The sequence below is a fragment of the Neophocaena asiaeorientalis genome, unplaced genomic scaffold (assembly GCF_003031525.2).
Source record: "Neophocaena asiaeorientalis asiaeorientalis breed wild unplaced genomic scaffold, Neophocaena_asiaeorientalis_V1.1 scaffold223, whole genome shotgun sequence".
In the NCBI taxonomy this organism is placed as follows: Eukaryota; Metazoa; Chordata; class Mammalia; order Artiodactyla; family Phocoenidae; genus Neophocaena; species Neophocaena asiaeorientalis.
In genome coordinates, this window is record NW_020175045.1 from 2956174 (window position 1) to 2963020 (window position 6847).

Sequence of the window (6847 nt, forward strand, 5' to 3'; positions counted from 1 at the left end):
GTGAATCACAGCCAGATGGGGGCTTCCGGAAGCTTCCCACCTAATCCTGCTCGCAGGGGGTGGCAGCGTTTGCTGGGAGAGGATAGCACTTCCCCATCCTCCCGGAGCCCTCACCCAGGGACCCTAATCGGTCCGGCCGCCCCCGGGGAGCCCACCACGTGTACCCCACCTGTCAGCACCAATTCAGGTCTCCCAGACACCTGCTCTGCGCCTGGGGTTGCCATGGGGACGAGCTGGCGGGGTGAGCGTGTTCACGCAGGGCCGTGGGCACCGCCGAGGTGTCCGCACCAGCCGTGCACACAGGTCTGCAGGTGTGCCCGCACTATGTCCACACCTAGCTGTGTGTTCCACACCAGAAGTGGCCCCTTACTCGGGGCAGATACAAGCTGCGCACGGCACACGCTCGTGCAGGGATGCGTGTGTCCCAGCCAGGCCTCACTTGGACCTTGACCGCTGTTCCCTACGCAGCGTGGAGCACATTGTCAGGAGGAAGCTAACGCCTTCCTTTACTTTCTCTCCTTTCATTCCTCAACTCTGCAAGGTAGGGATTCAGGAAGCCTCCCCCAACTTCCAATTAAAGAAACAGAGGCTCAGAGAAAGGAGGTAGTTTGCCCAAGGTCACTGAGCCCTCAGAAAGTTCCGGAGGGTTGTGCGGGGAGGTCCCCAGGAGGGCCTCAAGAATCCACAGACTTGCCTGGTCCAGCCCTGCACCCCCGGCCCAGAGGCAGCCGCAACCCCGGCCTCAGCGGGCGAGCAGGTTACCAGCCCAAGTGCCTCCTGCTTCAGACTCTGCGTCTCATACATACGACGATGCAGAAGGCTTCAGACCCTGCGTCTCATACATACGACGGTGCAGAAGGCTTCAGACTCCGCGTCTCATACATACGACGATGCAGAAGGCTTCAGACCCTGCGTCTCATACATACGACGGTGCACAGGCAGTTCTCCACGTTGAGAGCCTTGCGCAGCCTCTGCTGACAAGTGCCGACTTCTGGCTGCCTCTTTCCCGGCTCCACTCAGACACGCCACCTGCCCCGGGTCCCGCCCCGCCCCCGCCAGCTCCCCGTCGCCCTCCTTGCCAGGCCGAGGAGAGAGAAGCACCGCCAGCAGGCAGGATGGTGAGTGGCCTGAGTGGCCTCAGCACCACGCACCAGGCCGGGGTGGGGAGGCGGCAGGCCTCTGCCCGGGTCAACAGAGCAGCCCGGCCCGGCCCTAGAGCCACTGGGGTCCTCTGAGTGCCCAGACTCAGCCAGGAGGCTGGACGGAGCTGTCCGGGCCCCAGTGACCAGCTCGGCGGGTTGGGGTGTGGCTGCAGCAGGGTGGGGCGGGATGGGGGCGGGGGATGGGTGCCAGCAGCCTCTCCCCACACCTCACAGCAGCGCATAACCAGCCTCCCCACCACCACGCCTTCCACTCGGCACACGAGGCACGGCGCAGGCAGGGGAACCAGGCCCAGAGTCACAAGTGGCTTGTCCACTTCACGGAGCCAGGGCATGGCGGCCACCAGGAGGGTCTGGCGGGGGATCAGATCGCTGCACGCGGTGCAGGCGCTACCCTGCTGGATGCACGGGCAGCCCAGCACTGCTGCGCTGGGCAGCCAAGCTGGTCTTTAAATAACCCAGTGATTTCACGCCGCGGCGCCCTCCTCTTCCCAAGTCACCTGAGGCGCCAGGCCGCGCGGTTAACGCCTACTGAGCTGTGAAGGTCCATTTTTCAAAGTTAAACATTTTCCGGGCTCCCTGGCCACCACGTGGTGGCCCACGTGGACGCCACACCACCCCCAGCTCTCGCTGCCCAGCGGGTGTCCACAGAAAACCGACCCCCGCAGCCAACCTGTGGGGCACCGAATCGGGGAGGACACGACTGGGCAGCAGGAACCTCACCCCAGTGCAGCCTTCAGATCGTCCATCCTAACCTCCCGCCCCACTTCACGGAGCAGAAACCGAGGGAGGGGCTGCGAATCCCCTAACGTCAGCGACCACGGGGTCTTACCCAACTCTGGGTCCCATGGGGTCCAGCACAGGGCCGGGCACCGAGCAGGTGTGCTGCCAGGAGGAACGCACCCGAGGCTGCAAAGCAGTTAGCGGCAACCACGGATGGAGACCCCAGACCCCCAGGTCCACTGCGTTGGCCTGGGAGGCCCAACTGACCTCTGTCGGCTTCCGTGTGAGGCGGCCTGACCCCTCAAGTAGACCCTGCCTCTGTGGGTTGGGGGGGGACGTGTTGGAAAGAGGCCTGAATGTGGACTCAGTCTCAGTTCTGCTACCACCTGCCTCCATGAGCCTGCTGACCAAGACACTTCCTGGGCCTCAGGGTCTCCACCTGCCATCCGGTGCCATTTGTCTCGGAGCCAGGGGTCTTCTCTACTCCCATTTCTTCCAAGCCTCTGTCCATACTGACACTGTCTTTTTGCAGTCCCTGTAGGTATATCTATCCATCATCCATTCATCTACCATCAGCACCTCATCCATCACCTAACCCGTCCGCCATTCATCCGTCTTTCAGCCATCCATTTACATATATTCATCTATCATCCATCTATCAATCCATCCCTCTACCCCTCACACATCTATCCGCCCTTCCATCCATCCATCCGTTTCATCATCCATCCACTCTATTCATCCATCATCCACCCATATCCATCTACACATCCACCACCTCACCCATCTACCCATCCATTTAATTATGAAGGATATATCAAGCAGTCCGGGGCCAGGGCTAGAGCCCAGGTCGCCAAATCCTGACCCAGGGCCCTTTCCAGGTTGCTGGGTACTCAAACGGCTCAAGGAGTACCCATTCTGTCACTGGCATTGGCTGTGATCGCTGCCGGCTTGAGGAAGGGCTCCCAGCCCCACTGGAGGGCTCCTGTGGATAACGGAAAGCTAAGGGACCGGAGAAGCCCCCACCGCGGGCCCTACTTCAGGACTACGTGAACCTCGTCAACCCCCCGACCTGCGACAGACACATGACTGCAGAGGCTTCACATTGGGCCACACCAGGGAAACTGGCTGTAAATGGACAACGTGGTTAGGGAATGCAACAGAACAATGAAAAATAAAGGGACAGGACACATTTTGCCCTTGCCACCAATCCCACAGCTTCCCGAGGGTCTGTGGTGCACCAGGTTCCAGCCACCAGCTAAGGCGGACTCAGCCTGCCCAGACGAGCCCTCTGCAGATCTCAGGCAACAAGGACAATCTGAAACCCCAAAATGATACCAAACACCCAGAGACATATGCACGATTCCTTAGCGACCCGTGCCTGTGTCTCCTTCCCCGTGTGTCCCGTCATCCTTTGGTTCCTTCGCTGTCCATCTGTACTGTCAGACCTCAGACACGTTACATGAATGGAACAGAGACCAAGATCCTGTACAACCCTGAACTTGTGCTTATATGCGGGCAAGCACGTTCACGTGCGTAATTAACACACCCAGTGAGAGCCGTGTAGAGAGACCAGGTTAAAAACTAATGTCACTGCTCGGTGACCAAAAGAACGGGCTTCTGAAAAGCACAACTTGGATGAACCTCCAGGAAGTTCTGCTAAGTGAAAACAAATGTGGTCCCCACAAGTTACTGTATGACTCCATTTATACAGTATACTTGAAAAGACAAAATTATAGAAATGGAGAAGAGATCAGTGTTTGCCAGGGATTAGAGATGAGGTTGCGGGGAGGAAGCTGAGTGCGGCTACAGAAGAGTGACATGAGGGATCTTGGTATTGATGGAAATGTTCTGTATCTGGACTGTATCACTGTCAATATCCTAGCTGTCACATAGTTTTGCAAGACGGCACCCCTGGGGAGAAATGGATAAAAGGTACCTAGGATCTCTCCAAATTATTTCTCGTGATTGCACGGGACTCTACAATGGATCTCAAAATAAAATTTCTGATTTAAAATAAATGAAATAATGCCACTGAAAATGGGTGGTATTTTTAATAAAAGGTGTAAGATCAACTGGATTAATATATATGAAAAGAAATGAAGCTGAATCCCTACCTCACACCACAGATAAAAAATGAATTCCAAGTGGACTGAAAGTCAATGTCAAATGTCAAACAAAAAGATTCTAAAAGACGACATGGAAGAGGCTCTTCAAAAATTTGAGGTGAGAAAAGATTTTGTGATGAGCTAACAAAAAGCACTCAGAAGGATAACTTGGACTGCATTAAAATGAAGAACTTCTCATTAAAAGACATGAACGGAAGAGGGAAATGTCAAGCAGTAGAGTGGGAGGAGACACTTGCAACCTATATAATCAAGATTGGAAGAGTTTACAGATATGTAAAGAATTCTTACAGATGTATAAGATAAAGGCAGAAATCTCAAGAGAAAAAATGGGTAAAAGTTTTGAACAGATTGTTTCACCAAAGAGAATATCCAAATGGTCACTGAACTTATGAAAAGGTGTTCACCAGGAGGACTAAAATGAAAAGGACGGACAATATCAAGTGTTGACAAGGATGCAGAAAAACCAGCACAGAACGCGTGCTGACAGGCGGGGCGCACTCATGGGAGTATAAATTCGTACGACCGTTTTGAAAAGTGTCTGGCAATATCTACTCAAATTGAACACGGGTACCACCTATAGCCCCACTGCTAAGTATCTGTCCGGCAGAAATGAGTGCACGTGTCCACCAAAAGGCAAGTGCAAGCGTGTTCATAGCAGTACTAGCCACAGCTGCTGGAGACTGGAAACAACCCAAATGTGCATAACAGTGAAGACGAAAGGGATACTGTCTAAAAACATAAACTACATGTACACCGCCAACACGGACGGAGCTCGCAAAAACGAAAGCAAAAGCAAAAGAAGCTGGCCTCAAAAGAATACATGTCGTGTGCTTCCATTCATATAAAGCATAAGAATAGGAAAAACCATAGGATTAAAAATCAGAAAGGTGTTTCCGTTTAGGGAGAAAAGAGGGGTAACAATCATATGGGAACACGAAGACGTCCTGGGACGCACGTAATGTCTTATTTCTTGAACTAGCTGGTTCTCAGATGAATTCCACTTTGTGATAATTCATGGAGCTGCCTGTTTTTTGAAGTTTTGTTTTTAGAAGACGGCACCGTGAGATGGGACTTCCAGCACGCTGGAGGAAGAGGGCTGCCAAAGCCCTTCTCCAAAACTATAAAAACTGTCAACATGATAAAAATAACCATTTCAATATCTTAGAGATTGACCCAAAGACATTTATCCAAGAAAAAGTACTAAACTTTGAGTAAGGCAGGGAGAATCTGTGACATTCTTACCTGGAACTGCTTCCATCTCCCCACTCCCAGCTCGGATGGCACGTCATCCTAACAGGACAGCACAGGGCAGGCTGTGAAAACCAGAAGCTTCACTGCCAGAGGCCGATTTGACTGAAAGCAGGAGGCACCGAACCCGCGCTCAGCAGCAGTGATCTCAATAATGAGTAGCAACCTCAGTGGTGAGTGAACGAGGAAAAGCCAGCGACGCTGCAAGGCTGAGACTGTGATCCTGGCTGGGGCAGCAACAGACCAATGCACTAACTGGAAACTTGACAGAGAAAGACATGCAATGTGACAGTCACAGAGGTGCTGGATAAGCTCTCCACAAACACCTGGCTGATGGGTAGCATGTGACAGGGAAAGCAGGCAGAGCCCAAGAAATTCACACATCCCTGGCCCACCGAGAGCCTGTGCACATATGCAGGGGAGATGCAAGAGTCTGACAGAGAGTAAAAAAGCCAGAGCAGACTCGAAAACCGCCTGGTCCTTGAATGTGCTCCTAAACCCACATGCAGAGCCATCGACAGACGGCGAGAGCCTGACACGACCTCTGACCAATAAGTGCCTGGCCACTAAGCTAAGCCGACACAGACGTGACCCACAGGAAGCCAAAATGTAAAATAAAAGCAGGAATTGTTTTAAAAGGCAGACTAAGCAGAGACATCAGTCATCACACACCGGGGGACAATGGCTTTCAAACTGTTAGTCCAGGCAAGTTACTCAATAAGCAAAAAACAGCAACAATAACGACTCCCGGGGGGAAAAAAATTCAGAATCCAGAGGTGCTACGTACGTTGTGTAAACTGCTCGTTTTCAACACAAAATTACAAGATGTGCAAAGGAGGAGGAGAAGGGAACTCATACTCAAAATAAGAAGCAGTCCGTAAAAACTGTCACTGAATGTCACAAGATGCTGTGTATAGCAAAGGCTTCAAAGCAGCAATCATAAATCTGTTTTTAAAAAAACACAAAAGACAATTATGTTTACAGATCAAAGGAAAGTATGATGACAGTGGCTCAAAAACAGAGAACCTCAATGAAGAGAGAAGAATTAGTTAACAAAGTTTTGGAATTCAAAAGTGTAATAACGGAAGTGAAAAACTCATGACGGGCTCAGCAGTCAATCTGAGACGGCAGAAGAAAGAATGAGTGATCCCAAAGGTAGATCAGAATGAAGTATCCAATCTAAAGAACAGAGAGAAAAAAATAGGGAAGGAAAATAAAGTGAGCCTCAGATATCTGTGCGACAGCATCAAGGACACCAATAGGTATGTGATGGAAGTCCCAGGAGAAGAGAAAAGAAAGTGGTAAGAGAATACTTCAAGAAATAAAAGCTGAAAAGTCCCCAAATTTGATGAAAAACATTAATCTAAAATATGCAAGATCAACAAACTGCAAGCAAGATAAAAACAAAAAAACCCACCTAGACACATCATAACCAAACTGCTGAGAGACTGAGAAAATAGAAAGACAAAAGTGATCCATCTCATGCAGGATACAGACAGTATGATCAATGGCTGATTTCTCATCCAAAACTATGGAGGTGAGAAGGCAGTGGAATGGCATATTCAAAGTGCTGAAAGAAGAAATGTCAAG